We start from the raw sequence: 21,295 nt of genomic DNA on the forward strand, positions 1-21,295 counted from the left end.
GCTAGCTGACAAACTCGTTTGGTTCTGAATATTTAAGTTAACAAGTTCCCTTCGCTTTCTTTCTAATGAACAACATTAGTATAATTTGAAATGAACAGAAATGCTTAACATTTCTTTGGATGTCATTTATTGTTGCCTCCTTCATTCCTCTTTTCATCCAGAGAACAGAGTAATGTTTGGTTGTTGGAGGCCGAAAGAATGAGGGTTGTGATCAAATCGGTATACCACTGAAGGCTATACGAGTAAGCCACAAACTGTTTCTCATAAATGCAGAATGTTGTCAAACTGACAAATTGTGTATGCCACCCAGAAGGACTGCTGAGGGCAGTCATGATCCAGGCACAAATGTTTCTTATGATTAAGCATAATTGAAGCCTGCCAGTAACAATATGAACCTGTGATCAATTAAGCAGCCGACCTGCTCTTATTACCCAATAAATACGAAAGGCTATAGAAGCTTGGTGGTTGCCTTTGCTCACTAGAAGCAGGGAGCTCTCTTCTTCCTCCCTTGGCCCTTTCCTTAATGCAGTTTCTTTTGTCTTAAGTTTTCATTTCTACATTCGCTCCTTCATTCAGTCTTGTAATGACGGTCCCAAGCAGTAACAGTAGTAAGTGCTGTGATGACAGTCTCAAGCAGTGACAGTGGCAGTCAGCCACATGTGGTGAGCAGAGGACTCCTACCCCTGCACCTGACTTTAGTTTGTGGAAATAAGCCTCCCTGTACATGCAGCAGAACAAACCCAGGTATCTTCTGCATCCCTAAGCAGGTGAGCAGACGACAAGTTATACCTCTCATGGAACTGCAAGAGGAAAGCAAGCTGGGAGACTAACTGATCCATCATTCACGGGGAATAATAACAGAAATCTAGGCTATTATCCTTTTCTAAGGTAAGAGACTAATATTCCCATCAGTCATGAAGCTCCCTGTAATCTGAACCTATTGTTTTGAAGGCCATTTCTCATTGAGCATCACAGACAATTTTCTCAATTACAAAGGAACACTTCACCCAAATATTTCTATACCCCTTGAACATGCATAATGAAACAAAGACCAGTTAATAATATAACAACCACTCTAACAATAGAATTAGACATTCTGCTTCTGTCTTTTGAAAAGCAAACATGTCTATGTTTTTATATATGGATATATTATCATTTATCACACTTAAATATTGAAATTAATAATACAAATGATCCTATGCAAAATAATTGATTAAATTGATTCTAGACTTTGTGTTTAGAAGATGTAATTTCTTTCTATTTAATTGTGAAGCAATATTAGATTAGCTGAGATAAAAATCACAATTTATAAACTTCATCCTGCTATATGACAATTATAATGGGTAAGAAAAATTAAAACATAATTTATAATTCTCATGTTTATGTTTATCTAGCCCTTTATTTAATCAGAGAGAAATTTATTGACAGACTTGCTTCATATTTATGGAAATTTATTTCAAGCATTCCTATGCTTGCCGTTGCATTATGCCAAGTACCTTCATTGAGATTCAGGGTTTAAGTCTGTTAATGAGGGTTTTGGATATATTTAAGACATATAGCACTTTCAAAAGGTGAGAGAGTTGGAGATCTGAAATTTAACATAGTGTTAGTAGCCATACATTATGGTTTCTGTAGTTGTGTTCTAGGCTTGGAGGGCATATGTACACAACACAAATGCTGTTTTTCTTTATGAAGAATGTATCAACAGCAGTCTATGTGATCATCCAGGACAGCCTCCCATTCAACGAAGAAACCTCTGAAGAACAACCTTCTTTAGGCAGGTTGCAAGATACCTCTAATTCATAAAAACTCTTTTAATATTGCCCCCAACTGCTTTAAAATTTCATCCACTGGGGCTGATTAGCTGTCTGATGAAACAGAAGTCTGCTGATGTTTCTTTGTAACATTTTCTTATTATGCCATTATTCAAAGGTTGCCATGGTGGATATAATTAATTATAGAATCATATAGGTAACTTATTTGCAGATGAAAATTCCAGTGCCTTTCCCTGCCACCCACTCCTAGATTTTAATTCATAGGTCTGAAATGGGGCCCCGGTAGTTCCCATGGGAACTAGAAAATGTAAGAAATGATGATCTGGAGAGAATTTTACTAGTTGGCAAAGGGACTACATTGTCTAATACTTGTAAATAGATTTGATTTGACCAAAATAGCTTATTTATTAACTAACATTGAAAACCAAAATTAAAATGTAATTTCTCATGTATAGTTTTGAAGCACTTTGTTTTTATAACTACACCCCTGAAAAGACCCAAATAACTAGAAGAAAATGGGTTAATATTTTGAAGGTTGATGAATGTCCAGGACCACACTCCAGCAAAGAATAGTTTGCATTTAACGTAAAGTACTAAAGGTCAAAGTTAAAAAACTTATCTGCAGTATGCTAATTATAAGGTTTTTTTGCATAAATTAAATCTTAGATTTATATTAAAAAGATGGGCTGGGTGCAGTGGCTCACACCTGTAATCCCAGGACTTTGGGAGGCTGAGGTGGGTGGATCATCTGAGGTCAGGAGTTCGAGACCAGCCTGACCAACATGGAGAAACCCCAACTCTACTAAAAATACAAAAAATTAGCTAGACGTGGTGGCAGGCACCTGTAATCCCAGCTATTCAGGAGGCTGAGGCAGGAGACTCACTTGAACCCACAAGGCAGAGGTTGCAGTGAGCCAAGATCATGACATTGCACTCCAACCTGGGCAACAAGAGTGAAACTCTGTCTCAAAAATAAATAAATAAATAAGTAATAAAGAATAAAATGAAAAGATGTGGGCCTGTACATAACTCACTAGTAATCAAGGAGATGCAAATTAAATTAACACTTCAATGAAATACCATTACACATCCACCAGATTGATAATATAATAATAGTGGAAACTCTCATCTACTACCCGTGAGAGAGAATATTGGTTCAACCAATTTGGAAAACGGTTGGCAGTATCTCCTAAACTTCAGCATATGAACACCTTATGACCTGGCACTTCTGCTGTTAACATATACCCAAAAGAAGAGCATGCACATGTATGTCAAGAAATATACATGTAATATGCACAGCAGTATTTAAAAAAGCAGCCCAAATTAAAAAAAGTCTAAATGTCTGTCCCAAGAATGGATAAACTATGGTTCATTTATACAATAAAATGCATGTATACAAACACAAAAAATACAGCTATAAGCAAAAATATGGATGAATCTCACAACAATAATATTGAGAAAAACAGACACAAAAATATACTACATTTTTAAAAATTTATGTAAGGTTCAAAAGTTAAATTGAATCTATGGTTTTAGGAGTCATGAAGGATTTATCTTATGGGAGACGAGAAAGGACAGTGATGAGGGAACATGAGGGAATTTTTGCGGTGCTGATAATGTTTTTCTTGACTTGAATGCTGATTTAAACTGATGTGTACACCTTGTAATATTTAATTGAACTGTTTCTTGTGATTTTAAACTTTTCTGTGTATATTACACTTCAACAGAGAATGCTTTTTCTTTTAAATAAGAGGTACATGAGCTACCTTAGAATGTTTTAGAAATTCTCATTTATTTAGCTAACTAGGCTAAATAGTTTTTCTCTTTGTAGGAACAACTTTTAAAAAATATTAATGGTTCACTTTTTATGCTTTACAGAAAATCCTTCACTCTTTAATGCATCCAATATTTTTTTTTCATAGCATGTCAGATAAGCATTATTCAATGCAGTTGATTGGCCTCATGGCATAAAAATAGAATCCAAGACTGTAAAAGAAATGTTTGCTTATGATAAAATTGGGAAAAAAGCAAATATTAGAATTTACACTTTAATAAATAATTCTAAATTGCATGTTTTTAAGCCATTCCATTTTTTCCCCTCTAAAAATGGCAGAAATAATTCTATGCTCTGAACCTTTTCTCTACAGATATTCAAATGGGAAGACATTTCATTTCACCCGGTTCACATTCTTAACACTCCATGCTGAGTTAAAATTCAGGGGCAAAGAGTTGCTCACTACATTCCAGCCCTGGCAGAGTTGCCTCCCATTGCCTTGCTGTGAAAATCTTCTATCTCCAGTTATTTGGCTTAATATTTGAAGCATGTGGAAGCTGCTGAGTTAGATGCTTGGTTGGACTGTTTTCTGCACCCGTTAGGATTCTAGGGCCTATTCTTTGACGTTTATGAAATGCCTTTGTCCCTTTCTCTTGCCTCCTACCCTCTCCTCCCTCTCTCTCTCTCTCTCTCTCTCTCTCTCTCTCTCTCTCTCTCTCTCTCTCTCTCTCTCTCATCTTAAGGGCTTTCCTATTTACTCATTTCCCACTCCAAGACTCCTGAACACAGCAGAAAGCAGATCTTACTTAATAAGAGACTTTAGCATCTGATATTTCGGCTATGACACAATCATTGGATACTTGTAAATTGTAAAGCAAAATAATCTCTTCAAGCATCCTCTGTTATTTCAAATGTTATCATGGTGCATGCTATGTGCAAGTCCAGGAAAGAGTTTGAAACATCTGATGGTGTTGTCTATTTCTAAATTGGGTGATTCAAACAAAGTCCCGGTTTTCTGTAATTGACTCAAAGTAATAACTGCAATATTAGTAAATCATAAGAATGCTAGTTTAATTTCTCTCTTATTCCCTTCACATCTATAATGCACTTAGAATTACAAGCATCTGTGTAAACTTGTATAAATATGTGCCATATTTTCATGAGTGTCACCTCTCTATATACTCTCACATAATTACTACACACTCATATTTAAATTCCAAGTATCAATTCAGCCATTTATCTAATAAAATGAATACTTCATTAGTACTTCTCAGCCCAGTGGAAACTGGCTTACTAATTTAGCAAAGTCTGAAGAATAGTATATGAGAAGGCTTCTTCAGTATGTAATTGTTTACTTTGGTTCTAAAGGTTACTTTCCTGATCTATAAGCTCTGAAGAAAAAAAAAAAACAGAAACTTAATAGTTATTAGATAAACACCTTTTTATTTTTCATCCCACAGCACTAAAAATATTCATGATCCCATTGAGGTTACTACTTTAAGCACTACAAATCTTTAAAATAATTTTGAAAGTAGCCTTTATAAAGATAGATACATATTTTCTTAAGTAAAATGTATTGATACTTTACTAATCATTTATTAGTAAAGGACCAAGAGGACCAATTGTTGTTGAAGTTTTATAGCCTTCGGATTTAATTTTTATATTTCACCTTTGCTAAGTGAAATGTTACTGAATATGGAGAAGTAGGCAAATCTAAATGAAAAACTTAATAATTTCCCGAAAAATAAAGGAGGTGGTGTGCAGCAAAGGGATGGCTTTCTACTTTATAACACAGATACACAACCACTCAACTCACACTCCACTTTCAGGCACAACCATTTTATTTTGTTGTTCAAATTTTAAATTTAGCTTAATAATTAGTAGCACTAAAATAAAGTTGGAAACAGTGATAGATGGCGAATGACAGTTTAGAAGAAAAATATAGATGATGAAAGATTTTTAGTTGTTGTTGTAGGGGTTGGGATAAGGAAGGGACTGAAGATAGTAAAGAGTGGTTGAAGACAAGATAGATGAGTCTAGGTACACTGGTCAATAGAAGTAGTCAATTTATGAATGGTACAGTTAATCATCTTATGAACAACATGTGCAATTTGGCTATGAATATAAAATGGAAATGAGGAATTCATAATTGATTATTTGCTGTGGACATGTATGCACCTTATTGTATACTAGGAACCCTGGAAAGAACTCAGAAATGCATGATGGCACACTAGCTCTGAGATAACTGACAAGTCGATCATAAGGTTAAAGCAAGAAGAAAAAAGGACCCAACATTGATCTAAATGGTTACTATGGCTAAAGCCTAAAGTTATTACTACCCAAAGTAATGTCTTCCTTCCTATCGAGCATGTCATTTCATAAGTTTTGAGCATTTTACTGACCTGAATGGCATAACAGATGAGATAGTCTAGATATGGTAAGAAGGAATAATAATGAAATGTAATGAATCTGTGCTAAGAAAGTAGAGCGAACCATAAATTACACAACCCTTTATATTCACAATATAAAAATTGTTATAACCTCTGTTGGGGTAATTACACTAAGAACTACATAGTAGCACCAAACACAATCATGTAATCTAAAGGACAATGATGAATATGTAATTACAGAGTATTCATATGGTAATTAGGTAGATAGTAACTGAAGAATAAATGAATGGCTATTTTCTGCAACAGAAGTAAAGTAATTTTCAAGGGAGATCATTATTGCACACTCTCTCTCTCTCTCTTTTTCTTTCTCTTTTAATGTTTCTTTTCATGCAACCAGAAATACAAGCAAATGCATTTTCCTTTAATCTTTTCACAGTAATAGACTCTACATAAAAATATGCACATGTATGGGCAAATACACAGGTTTACAAATATTTATGGAAAGCCATATAGCTATACAATTTATAACTGCATTTAACTTATTTCCCTAATATTTTCCTATAGAAAAGTAATTGCCAAAACTATTTAGCTATTTACTCATATTTGCAATTGGGCTATTCGCATTGTAATAATTAGTGAAGTGTGAAATTTAAAGAGAAGAAAATCAAAATAAACTAATATCAGCTAAGCAGGGTATGAAGATACCATATAAGGATAATGAGAAACTGGAGAGCCTTTAATGGCTAATACAGAAAGGTTATATAGGGGAAACTAATTATATGAGAATTAGACATTAATATAATTGCATCATATTAATATACATTTATTGTTCTACTTCACTGAATTTTAATCTGGCCTTTAAAAATAAATTTTCTGAAATGGTTTTATATTCATCATTTAAGTATGCATTTGATAATTTAAGGCTGCACTCATACACACAAACCAACAACAAATTAACAGTAGGACGGAATTACCAACACAAAGACTAGGTAAATTTCACAGTGCATATCCCCAGGCATTCTGTAACTGAGGAGCCAGTTTCAGTGCAATTTATATTCCACCTTCACTGCTATTTCATTGTGTCCCAGAGGCAGTAGATCCTATGCATTCTGCTGATATTATCCCTGCAGACTGGTTTATGGTTGCTTCAATATCTGTATGAAATGTAGAATTTCCAGAGCAACCAACGATATAATTTTATAAACTTTTGATGAATACTTATACTGGGATGAGAAAATAAGGAAAAGAAAAAAAAATTGACAGAATTTGAGGTACTGGAAGCCTAAGTCCAGTTCTTCCTCAGCCTAACAATCTGACCTCACCTGAGTTACCTGATTAAATTCTCTAAGATACCCTTTAGGCATCTCTGAACTGAAGCAGTTACATTAAATGATGCCTAAGATTATGCCACGATTCCTTCCTCACCCACTAGTTCCCAGTGGTGCCCTCTCTCTAGGACTAGAGACTTCTTTTAGTAAAATGATGTAAATGATAATTATGATGATGATAAACACACATTTTTAATTGTCTCCTACATGCCAGGCACATGAGTTTGGTATAGTCACAAGCATTAGATGGTGCTATCCTCTTTTTATAGACAAATATAACTGATGCACATAGAGGTGCAATTGCCAAGGCTTGCACACAAATAAGTGGTAGAATAGAACTTCAAACCCAAATAGGCCTAACTGTAGAGGATAAATTCTTATGTTTCATATTTAGTGATTCAAAAATACATTCAGGAAAACAAATCTACAAAGCAATTTGAATATCTTTGCTGTTCTCTTTCCTTTCTGTGTATTTAAAATGGAAAGCATCGCATCTCTGTGGATATCCTAGGACCTACCCACCACTTGGAATATTAAAGGATCCTGTAGCGGCAAAGGCAGCAAGACCCACAAGAAGTCTGCATGATAGTAACACAGCCTATAATCTCAAAGCTCAGAGACACAAGCTGGCATTCTCACACCTCAGCTGAAGGTTCAAATGTCAGATGTTATCCTTTGCAGTCTCTCATTCCAATCCAAGTTAGATGTTTCTCTCTCTATCTATGGATAGTTGGTTCAAAGCATGGGATTCTCACACTTGAGGAAAACACTTAACCATCAAGGTGATGTATTAATTATCAGACATGATCAACTCTGGGTCACTCCAAACAAATAAGTAAACCAAAGTAATAGCCGAGAAACCACAAAGTAAGACATACCTACAGCATTATCATTTACTTACATCTAATTTAGGATGAGGACATTGGAAAGGTTTTCTGGAAAAGTTTTATAATTCTTAAATATCTTAATAAGAGCAATTGTGGCCTTTCATTACCTAGAGATACATAGCAGCAGATGAGTGTCAGTTGTTCATCTAGCATGGCTTAGGAGTCAAAACACATAGAGTAACTTGTATACATTGTATACAATTTGTCATTTATGTATACATTTATGCCTTCAAAGAATTAAATCAGGAAATAGAATTTAAAAAGATTTAAGTAGTATCAGGATTTATCCTTTTTACATTCCTCAAATGTTTTACATAGCCTAAGATTTTTAATAATTAAACTGTATTGCATAGTGCTAAATATACCTTCCAAAGTCAGAGCTGTGTTTAATAAAGTAGGCAAACATTAAATCCAGGTATACCAATTAAATATTAACTGAGGAAAAAATGTCTGCAAAACTCTGATTAGAAATGATAAATTTTCATCAGGAAAGCATGCCTAAGGAAATACCACTTTCTATTTTACTAATGAAAATAGTAGTGTATTTCAAACATTTATATATAAAGGAATTTTGAAAATTAAAGAATAAAATCTATCTTGATCAGTGACAGCTCTAAGTGTCCAGGGAGAAGGAAAATGTAAAACTCAGCCAAATTATCCAAAAATTTGATTTGAGTGAGTGACATATGGGGTGGGATTTTTAAAGTACCAGCATTTCAATTTTTGACAGACTGCCATTGTAAAATGCATATTAACAATGATGGCATCAATAGTTTTCAAAATAGTCAAAAATCAACTCATAGAGCTATCGTAACAATGTTTTTTAACCAGATAAACTAATAGGAGGTATTCATAATTTTTGTTTATAAACAGTGTTTTGAGTTGAGTAGTTCTTTATTTTTAAAGCAGTCCAGCTATAAAAGATTTTAGCAAGTAACTATTTATAAGTAATAAAGTCATTTGAGACTTGTGAGCAAGCTGAGTTGCAGATGACAGCTAAATATGGCTTATCAGATGAGGCTAACTGAAACCCAAATAAGTGAATAAGCATATGATGGCCTGAAAAAGAATGGAAATGAAGCATGCAAATATAGGCCATGCCTCCACAGCCATAAACAAGCCATTTGCCATATTTAGGCCCTAATTTCTCTATCAAGACCCTGAGTATGTATTAAGGTTCAATTAATTTCAACCTAATACAATTTATTAACATCTACTGTGTTAGTATCTACAATGTTAATACTGTACATGTCTCCAGAGTGCTTAAACTCTGATAGAATCCTAAAGGCTAACATAGTTGAAAATAATTAAGATCAATAATAGATTTTCATTAGCAAATACATGGCTTTATTTTTTACAAAAAACAAAACAAAATGTTTTCAGAGTGCAAAGTAATGACTCAATTTTTGAAAACTGAAAAGGAATTCATGGAGAAATGGATGGTGAATAAAGCTGGATAGGAGATAATCATGAAAAACATTTCCATCTCAGATAAGAGCATCATGAGGAAAGTTATTGTCATCACGTATGTAGCCTAACCGGAGGGCAGGCAACATCTCACCTCATCATAGTGAGAGAATACGAGACCATCTTATACACACCCATACAGTTCCTGTGTACATAATTTTATCTTTCCCTTCCTTTTTCCTTTTTCATTCTTTCCTCCTTTTTTTCTATCTCTTTTATATCCTTCCATCCTTACTTTCTTCCTTCTTTCAAGCTACCCACTTCAAATCTATATGTTGAAGCAATGATTTCTGATACACATAAATGTACTTTGCTTCTAGTTTTTTTCACTGTTACTATGCAACCAAAAATATGAGTGAAAAGTTAGATGATAGACAAATAGAGGGACGATAAAGATAGATGTATATTTATCTCTCCATATACATATATATAGATGTATATCTATATATCTTGCTACCACCCCAGTGTAGAAATCTCTCTATATAAATATCTATCTATATCTATATATGGATATCTATATACCTATCGATATCTATATATCTATATACCTATATATATCTAGATATCTACATATACCTATGTATAACTAGATATCTATCTCTATATATACCTAGATATTTATATCTATATACCTATATATCTCTCTCTGTGTGTGTGTATATATATGGATATCTATATACCTATCTATGTCTGTATATCTATATGCGGATATATATCTATATATGGATATCTATAGATACAGATATCTATACATGGATATCTATATATGGATATCTATAGATTTAGATATCTACATATGGATATCTATATATATGGATAATTGCTCTCTAGATATGTGGGTGTGTAGATATATATACCTATCTATATATATGGATATCTATGGATATAGATAGGTATATGTATCTACACACACTCACACACACACACACACATATATATATAGAGAGAGAGATTTTTATATTGGTGTGATAGCAAGATATATATAGATATAGATAGGGGTGTGTGTGTGTGTGTGTATATATATATATATATATAGAGAGAGAGAGAGATTTCTACACTGGTGTGACATCAAGAAGAAAAATAGATTATAGAAGTGATTATTATTTAATCAGAAATCACTAAAATATTGAGAGTCACCTTGAAAAGGTCACCTGGCAGAATAATGTATACAAACTAGCAAGGATCCCCTGGTTAAATGTGCCATTTCTTTAGGCCAGATGTATATAAATAAACAATTTATTGATATGTAATAATCAGGTTCCCTCTGTACTAAGACTTTCATAATAATTCAAAAGTTTCAGAAAATCACTTTAATTGTATTGTTAATAGCATTTAACCTTTAACAAGATTAGAAGTATGCATTCAATCACTATAATTCATCAATAAAATACTAATCCCAGATACTTTTATTTAGAAACACTATTTTTAAAAATCATCCTCATAAATTGTTCTGCCCTTAAGGAGACGAGATTCAGTTATTACTCTTTCTTGTGTATGGTGTGCAGAAAGATACTGCAGTGAGAAACTATATTATATAGTAAGTAACATGTTTTTGCTTCTGAAACCTCTGACCTTTCTCTTTATTCAGGTAGTAGATTCTTAATTATACTTCTTTACTTTTCATCATCTCTAGTCTGACTACCTGACATATAATATAATTGCATATTCTTTATATATAAACAAAGCAGTACAATAAGAGCAGTTTTCTGTTTTATTCATAATGAAACCCCAAGCCTCAGTGGCTGGCACACAGTAGATGCTCTACTAATATGTGTTGAATTAATAAATGAGCACTTCCCCTTGGAAAGCAGGGCACTATGGAAGGCAGAGAACAAGAGCAATACTGCTGATTGTTTAGCTTTAAAACCACTAAGCAAGTTATAAATTTTTATAAATATTGGATCATCCAAGGCTGGTTTGTCCTATTCTGAAAATAGCCGAAGTTTACCAGCACGGGTTTGTGTTCAGATGGAGGAATAAAAGAGGGAAGCTGGAAAGGAAAATCACTTGGGAAGCAAATACAGATGCCATCAAGTGCCAATGAGAGAGCCCTTGGATAACCAGTGCCTACATAAAACAGACACTCAGGTGCTGGATCAACGAACCAACTATTGGCCACTCTAGACATGCCATCTGAATGAAAATGAGACTTGCCAAATTCTCAGAAATGTGGCATGCCACAGAATTAGACTAAGCTTTTTAGTTTCCAGTGGATTTCAGTTTGTGGTCATAATCTAATCTGTGCATGGAAGTAAGCCCAATCATAAAACTATTTTCATCAGTGTTCTAATCTACTTACTTTCAATGACTCAGTGTTAATGTCCATTCTAAATTCATGGATCGTTTTAGAAATTATGAAGTGAAGCATCTGATGCTATATCCATGAATGCTATAAAATTAATATGTTTATTTTCCTTATCTAAATTATATGATACCTAAATATATATGACCTTATATATGTATTATAAGCACTCAAAATATCTATTAAAATGAAAATTATAAAAATAAATATTTGCATTTAATTTTACAGTTTACAGAAGACTTACAATTTTAGGAAATATTAACTTTTTTTTTTTAATAGTGTAACTGAGTGTCACCTGTGATGATGAAAATAATAATTTGATCATCCAAAATTATAGAATACTCTTTGTTAGTTCATACATATTTACTTCAGATAGTTTTACATGATTAAAAAATAGTATTTTAATTCTGCATCTTCACCTCTAAAACCTAGCATTTCTTCAACAGATCTAGAGTCTCATTTGACATATTCTAGGAGCGTGAACTCAGAGTATATGTCCAACAAAGTTCCAAAATCCACTGAAATTGTATTAAGACATTTTATTTACTTAGGTCTAGGTGAGGGATCTAACCAAAAAGGTCAAAACCTTAAAAGAATCGGAATCCTACATTACTTTCCAATGTAAGGAGCACTGAAATCTGAAGTTGAAAAATTTTAGCTTAATTCTAGGTCTTCATGGTCTAGAGGTACCATGGAAGTGACCTTAATTCTTTTTTTTATTTTTTTTATTTATTTTTTAATTTTTTTTTTGAAACGGAGTCTCGCTCTGTCGCCCAGGCTGGAGTGCAGTGGCCGGACTCAGCTCACTGCAAGCTTCGCCTCCCGGGTTCGGGCCATTCTCCTGTCTCAGCCTCCTGAGTAGCTGGGACTACAGGCACCCGCCACCTCGCCCGGCTAGTTTTTTGTATTTTTTAGTAGAGACGGGGTTTCACCGTGTTAGCCAGGATGGTCTCGATCTCCTGACCTAGTGATCCGCCCGTCTCGGCCTCCCAAAGTGCTGGGATTACAGGCTTGAGCCACCGCGCCCGGCCAGTGACCTTAATTCTTGTCCTGAGATGTTAATCGAGCAATCAGTTAAATCAGGTGCCATTCATTATGTGGTCCCATCCATCTGAATGTATTTGTTTCTGCCAATAATTTGATTCATTTCTGTCAGTTGATTTTCAAGGAAAGGTTGCTCTAAGATAATCATTATAAATCTTCCAAGTTCTCAAAACTAATAAAATATAAGTTGTTCTGTCAAATTAAAATTAAGATTATATTATTACCATGGATTTAGACATGGATCTTCAAGGGATATTGCAAGCAAAAAAAAAAAAAAAAAAAAAAAAAAAAAAAAAAAAAAAAAATTCCAAATGTGGTCACTTGACCTTTGAACTAATCTAGTACTATTATAAACCAAGTGGCTTCCCAAAGGTTCTCATATTATCTATAAGAAAGGAATTTTATTTCTTCTCTTTAAAGCATTTAAAGATTTCTGACTCATAGCATTTTTATCAAAGCATGTTTAATAGACATTCCAAATTTGATATAAATAACTATGTTTAAAATTTACTCTTAAATTTACATTTGAACTTTTAAAAGGATGTTAGCAGAGGCATTTAACTAGCAACAATTTGTTTGGTTTGAGGTAAGCCTCAAATAAATATTTTTGTTTAATCTGTATGTCTCTGCATAATTTATGTGCTACATTGTTTTAAATACTCAATTTTGTTTTCAAGTAATTATTTGTGAATCCATGCAGTTTACTTAACACCAAGTATAGTAGAATCACAGTCATGATTTCTATTCATGAAAAGCCATGCATTTTTTTTTTTTTCAGGGAGAAGAGATTTCCCAACAGGTATGTACATATGAATCCATTAAAAGGTTACTGTTAGTTGTGAGACATTTCATTTTTCAACCTACAACTAAATAACTTTGAGATGCCTTTCATTGTCTTTATACTGCTTTGTATATGGACTCTTCTTTACATTGTAAAAAGAAGGGTCAAAACATGTCTATAATGCTAACATGGCATAAAAGTAGAAGATTAAACCGCCTTGGAATGAGTAAAGGTGAAGCATTGTGAGATTAGAGTTGCCTCAATATCAGGTGAAGTTGGCATGGAAAAAAGTTCCTGCTATCATGCCAACAAGAGTAATTAAGCATTGTTAAAATGTTTTATTCAGTAATGCTCACCAAAATTATTAAATATAATTACTAATATTTCAAGTGCAAGTTCCATGGTGTAGAGATAAAAGTTTATCAATAGTTTAATTTTATAAACGTGCTGCTGAAATTTCAAACAATTATGTGAAAAATAATGGTATGCTTCTAAGTAGTATGAAATAAAGTTCATTTCTGATCTTTTATCATTTTTGACTATACAACTCGAAGTCCGCTTTATCTAACTTTTACTCTCAAAAGATATGTCAGTTGGTTTTCTATTCATCAAAGTTATAAAAGTCAAGTGTCTTCAAAGAACTTTTACACTTATAGATCCCCAATGCCTGGAGCAATGAATATTTAATGTTGCTCAATATATATATCAGTTGAATAAGTTAATTTTAATAATCAACATTTGTAGTTTTGACTCATATGATTTAATATCTGCTTGGAAAAACATACCTTGGTTTTTAATAAATTTCCTTTTATGTATAAGCACATATGCCTAAAATTATTTTCCTTTTGTTATTTTTACTTTTTTTAAATGAAGGCATAATATTAAAAATCTGTCTGAAAAGTCTAGTTTTACTATTGGGTCAAAATGGTCTTCAACAAATTTTTACAACCCTGACAATTGTTTTGAAATAATATAAGGTAAAAGAGTAACTAAAATAATTAATTACCTTACCCTTACCTCAACATCCTCTACCATGATCACGTTAGAAAATAAATGTATCTATTCTCTTCACATTGATTTAAATCTAATTTTATTTTTACACCTTTAAAAAAAAAAAAAAAACTTTGAAACTGGAATGTAAGCACCCAGTTTCTCATGGACTATTAGGGATCTTCATGAGTTGTTAAGAAAACATGGCCCAGAACTCCGATCCTGTCTTTGGAAACGGATCTTGCTAGAGCACAGAAAAATAACTGGGCCTAGCAGGCTGTAAACAGGATCTTTCTGCTTTGCTCACATGCATCCAAACTCCTAAATTCCAGGCACTGAGTTCACTTGCAAGATTGATGAGGTATGCAAAACATTGTAGCCTGTTTTATATTCTAGTGGGGTAGATATTCATGAACGATATGAATATAAAGTGAAAAATGGCAAAGAGAAGTGCTGAGATTCTAGGGAAAAGGGGAGTTAAGAAGACAAAGTAGGGGAATTAAAGAGGTTTAGCAGACATTGAGGGCCTAATGTGTCAAGAAAAAGAGGTATTAACAATTATAGCAGATGTACTTTGTAGGCAATAAACAGGTTTTCAAGGATAGAAGAAAAGGTACATAAAGTAATGTGTGGCATTAATCCAGACAAGGGATGATAAGAACCTGAATGAAGACAACGCTTACTTTCTCATTAAGAGGAAAAGAGTTGGGAGACAGTAGATGGGGCTTCAGAATGCTGTGCTAGTCTAGGTGTGAATGTTCTAAAGAATCTTAAATATTCTAATACTGAGGAAGGGGTTGGTTCTTATGGGTACTTTCACTTTCCAAATTACAATTCGTTCTCAAAGCTTTAGGCTCAGTTCGAATAACTGACTTTCCTATTAACGGGAAGCTCACTGAAAAGATTCTATTCTCTTTTCCTGATCCTTTTTAAAATGCTTTGGTCTCTTAGCTGGGCCTGGCTTAAGCTTAACCACCCAAGATTAAAGTTCCTATTAGTGCCTCTTTTCTATGGTGTAGAGACTTGCAAGACCAGGTTGAGCCAGTATGCCATTTGAGCTTTGAGTGTTCTCTTAGTGAGTCTCTGAAAGTAGCAGCATGGTGGGCAGGATATTGAATGGCAGAAAAACATATTATACCAGGAGACGTCTAGTTTTCAGAGTCAGATCCACAAAGCTAAAAACCATGGTTCCTGTGCTTTCTAAATTGCAGATTAGGGAAAACTGCTTAATCTCATTTCGTTGGCACTTGCAAATTTGGATGAATAATATTAATCTCAAAGGGTTGTGTGAGCATTTGTTGAAAGGATACATATTCACATATTAGATAAAGTAATGTGTCATAGCAACATCTCTGGGATTAAAACATTACACATGTTTACTGTGTGTGATTTCTCTTGCCAGCCCTCCTGTAGAAAAATCTAATAGAAACAGGAAAAATATATTTCCAAAGGTTTTCCCTTTGCACATGCTGTTCCTCCTTTGCATATGCTGTTCCCCCTTGCTGCTTCCCCTTTGTATATGCTGTTCCTTTGTGTATGCTGCTCCCCCTTGCTGCTTCCCCGTCTCATCTACTTAATTTCTTGATTTCTTCTGATCTCAGCTTAGACACCAATTCCTTCAAGAAATTTTCTTAAAGGCTAAACTCTTTGGTCTTTCTGTGGGTTCCAGTAGCCTCTGTGTTTCATTAAATTGACCTGTAATGACTTGTTTCCTTTTCAGAATCACACATTACACACACATAATTGAGAACAGAAAATGTTTCTGACGTCACCATTTCCTTTCTTAATGCCGAGCATAGTGACAGACTCATTGTAAACATCAAAACATATTCGCTGATGAACTGACTCATGGGATGAAGCTACCCTAGAAGACAAATGATAAAAATAATCCCATCGTGTCATCAAATATGACAGGCTTATATCTATAGTGCATAATTGTTTTATAAGTTACTTGATAGTCTGTGGTTCTAATATCGATTACAAAACATAATATCTTTGGATTACTGTCGGGTACTTCTAACTCTGTAAGTAGAGACACTCATTAAGATAGAGACATTGCTTAATGTCTGTACTTATTGGAACCAGGGAGAGTAAGGCATACAGATATACTTCTGATAAGTCTAGCTCTAATTGAAATTATAACGGTTCCCCAAGCAGGTTACTAGAGGGCTTTGAAAGTATCAATGAGAGGACAAGCAGGTTTTAACTTAATTTGACTACCTAGTTCTTAGACACAGATTGAATCAGTCTTAATTGGCCCCGTTGACCTAATGTTATTATCATTTAATCACAAATAACTTCAGATATTGGTTGACCTCATATTTAACACCTAGATTTAAATCCAAAATGTCATGCTCATTTGTTTATTTTTATTTATACTAGTAATCCTTGTTCTAGAATAGCAAGAAGTGCAGCTATGTTTGTTCTTTAACAACTTACTTGAAGAATACTCAATTTTACTTTTACCATTATTTATCTTTGCCTCTCCTCCCTGGGCTGCTGCTGTTAAAATTAATTTGCATTTCAGACCTCAGGATTTTATACTGCTATTAGAGTTATGAAATGTTTTTACTCAGCACAACTAAGAACTGATGTTTTACCTCCCACTAATGGACCTTTAATTAGGCACTGTAATGAAGCATTCTGTCATTCCTTCTTTTATAGACAGAAGGTTTTGTATATGCAAGATACAATTTTGACAGAACACCAGGTCCGCTGAACCTTGTCGGCTTACATCTAATAGATCCCAAATTTATTATGCTTTTGTCAGCTGCTGAATTTGTCATTTTAATGACATTGTCCACAGACTTATTATGCTGCCAAAAAACAGCATCATCATACTGCAAGAATGTTTGTTGACATCTTGATCAACAACTCCTGGGGTCCAATTCTGACTATAATATTACTACTTCGGGACCTTGAGCAAGTTATTTAACCTCTGTCTAAGGATTAATTGGTTAATTTTAATAAGTGCTTTGCAGTAAAAGGTGGGAAGTGCTCTGACTACTAATAGTGATAATAAAATTATAATGCAGCTCTTTATAAAGCATCAGGCTACCTCAGACTGTGATTCTATTAAGTTGTCAATTAAAACATAAGCTAACTGAATTTATTCTTTGGAAGGATCCAAACTGTTCTACAAACTATGGCCACATGGTATTTTTAAACTTAGTTTAAAAAGAATTAAGAATACTGTTGTTTCAACTAAAGAAATATAAAAACAAGGGGGGGAAATGACATGTTCTATGCTGCTCTACCAATTGGGAACCAAAAGACAGAGGAGAAAATATTAGCTCTAGTTGAACCACATATAGCTACAAGATCGTGGAACACTGATTAAATGTAATTTTACATTTAATGTAAAATGATTTTAAATTGATTGTTCTTTTGTTAACATTTATTCAAATCATTTTTTTTAATGTATTTATTTGTGTGATTCTTTGTTCCTTTGTTCATTTGGCAAGTGCCATTGTTGGTTGTAGTCTCAAAAAGATCCCAGACAAGTAAGGGTAATGTACATAATCAACAGGTAAAAATGATCAGAGTCAGAAGAGGAGGGAGAAGTTGATTCAAACTGAGAATTCGAACAATTTCAAAAAGAAAATGGTGTTTAAGTTGGGCAGAGTCAGGGAAGCTGGCTATATAGGGAAGGGCAATTGGTGTGGTTTTACTAGAATAAAAGAGAGCCTGCAGACCTAGGATGGGTAGTAATAGGGGTCTTCATTAAGTGGGATAGTAGTGTTGTCCTTCATTGGCATGGAATCATTTGGGGTCTGACAATGGTGGAACAGAAAGCAAACACACATGAGTTCGTGGGTGGAAGTTGTGTTGGGATACTCTGCTGTGTTGAGAGGAGGGGAATGAGGGTGGCAGAGATGTGAGCAATGCGTGAGAAAGGATAAGGTAGTGTTATAAAACACTATAGGGATGTAGGGATGTCACCAGATTGTATTTTCATATAAACTCTGGCCTGTGGTGCACATCATTTAAGAAATAAGTGAGGCAATGTGAAAAGGAACATTGGCCAAGGGGAGGGGCATCTACATATGTCAAGGAAAGGCTAGCCTAATACGGAAAGAATAAACATTTGGAAAATAAATCAGCTACTTAAAAGTAAATGTTTTCTTGCTTCTGCAGAAGTGGCCCCTCTGTACCATCAGAGGCAAGATATTAAGTATTACGCTTGATTCTCAAATAAGCCAATGATTATAGCTTGACTCTGTGCTGTCCCACGTAGTTCCTGAAATGACCAAAGACCTAGGCCACTCTCTGTGAAAGTTCAATGATATTTAATGTAACTTTTGGAGGTGTGACCTGTGACCTGAGCCCTAAAGCTAGATGGCCTGGTTTGAATCTTGGCTCTAGCAAATGCTGAATACGTGATATTCACAAGTCTGTTTATTTTTTTCTAGTGTCCTCTTCTGTAGTGAGAGTAAAAACAATATCTAGTTTAGTGGCAGGATTAAATAAATTAATAAAATAATGCAAAAAAGGAATTAATTACAAGTGTCCTTGGGTATAGAAAAATCTCAATAAACGTGAGTATGATAGAAAGCAATTTTATTGTGAATAAAATGAACTATGACTGGCCTTTTGAGAATGGATACTAAGGGGCAAAGAAAGGGAGCATGGAGATCCATTAGTAACAATCCAGGCAAGAGATATTGGTAGAATGGAGTGGTGAGAAGTATTCAGATGCTGAGTATATTTAAAGGTAAAATTGAGAGTGAAAACAGGAGATTAAAAAAAAGGGGGGATCAAAAAATTCAATTATTTTGGTCTGGACAGTGAGTACATTTTCTTTTAAAGAGCTAGAAATGACTATAGTACAGATTGAACATCTCTAATTGGAAAGTCTGAAATGTAAAATATTCCAATATCTGACACTTCTGAGTGCCAACATGATGCCACAGTGGAAAATTTTACACCTGACCTCCAGTAATGAGGGCAGAAGATTAGTAAAAAAATATATAAAATTACCTTCAGGCAGTGTATATAAAGTGCATATGAAACAGGAATATTGTATTTAGACTTTTGTTCCATCCCCAAGATACCTCATACAGATGGACATATTCTAAAATTCAAAAAAATCTGAAATCCAAAATACTTCTGGTCTCAAGCATTTCAGATAAGGGAAACTCAACTTGTTGAACAATCTTGGGGTAAAAACAAATCAGTTTACATTAGAATGATAGCAAGCTGTCAAACAGACAATTAGGTATAAAAACCTGGAATTCAGGAGATAGGTTAAGCTGGATATGTAAATGTACAGTCATTAATATTTGGATGATATTTTTAAAAAACCAACGTAATTGGGTGAAATTGCAGAGGCAGTAGGTCTCAATTTTGCTTGCATGTGTGAAATATCTGAAAGATTTAAATAATATAGATAACACAACACAGGCTAGAGGAATGAAAATCTTTGTAGACAATGTTTTAAGAAGGATGAAATGATTAACTGCTGAAAGTAGATGTAAAATAATAATTGAGATTTGATCATTACATATGGCAACATGGAGGACATTAACTAAAATCAATTAACTTGACTTTCATAAAAGGTGTTTCAGTAGAACAGCAAAGACAAAAACTTGACAGAGGTGGGATCAAAGAAAAAATATAAATAGAATAATTGTGGATAACAACTATATTTTCAAGTAAGTCTTCTGTTAAAAAAAAGCGAGAGAGGGAGAGAGCAGAAAAATAAGATTATTACAAGAAAGACATGGGGCACAAGTGAAGGTTTTTCCAGAAAGAACTTGGCAGACAGGAAAGTAATCATAAAGCAGCAGAAAGAGGGGACAGTTGTGGGAGATGTGTTCATGAGTAGCCAAGAAGGGTCTGGACATGAGATGGATAGCATAGGATTAGATGTAGCCTGGGGTTCCTAGTAACAAGAAGAAAGACAAATTCATGGGCATAGGAGAAAGAAGCTGGGGGGATGGGCTAATGTGAGTTTGTGGCAGCTCTCTTTAGATGGTTTCTATTCATATCAATGAAATATAAAGCAAGTTTCTCGGCTGAGGGTAAAGTTGGGGAGAAAGCATTGGAGGTTTCATGAGAAGGAGGAGGTGTGACATAGACATCTAGGGGAGTGGGAGAGTCAGTGGATTAGGGAACTGCATAGAAAGGCTTAGTAAGTGCCCATTTGAAATTAGTGATAGAATTAAAATGAGACCAAGCAATATAATTATGTGTTTTTCTTCAGTTGCATTCATCTATGGGATGTCAGTTCAGGAGAGATGAAGAATTGGATTTAACTATGGTTATGGTTTGCTAAGAAGTGCAAAAGAGGGGAAGAGAGAGGAAGGGAGATGAGGGTGTACACAGGGAATGGTTATAATAATGGACCATGGAATCAAAGCTGAGGGAGGAAGAAAGATAAAATCTTTACAGTAAGAGAAGGGTAAAGAATGGGTAAATAATTCTTAGAGTGACAGAGACTGAACCTGAAAAATAGGGGATGGCTAAAATTAAGATAATGGAAGGAGTGGATACAGGAAATCAGAAGATTAATGTAAACATCAAAGCATGCTTCCCAGCTGGCTTCTGGGTGCTGC

At 34.2% G+C, this 21,295-nt stretch overlaps 1 protein-coding gene across 3 annotated transcripts in view; it reads right to left on the reverse strand.

The window, feature by feature from the left end:
• Positions 1-21,295, reverse strand: part of LOC105492606 (LDL receptor related protein 1B) — a 1,932,714-nt gene that overhangs the window by 49,134 nt on the left and 1,862,285 nt on the right. The gene's annotated exons all lie outside the window — the stretch shown is intronic.

Source organism: Macaca nemestrina, chromosome 11 (genome assembly GCF_043159975.1).
Source record: "Macaca nemestrina isolate mMacNem1 chromosome 11, mMacNem.hap1, whole genome shotgun sequence".
In the NCBI taxonomy this organism is placed as follows: domain Eukaryota; kingdom Metazoa; phylum Chordata; class Mammalia; order Primates; family Cercopithecidae; genus Macaca; species Macaca nemestrina.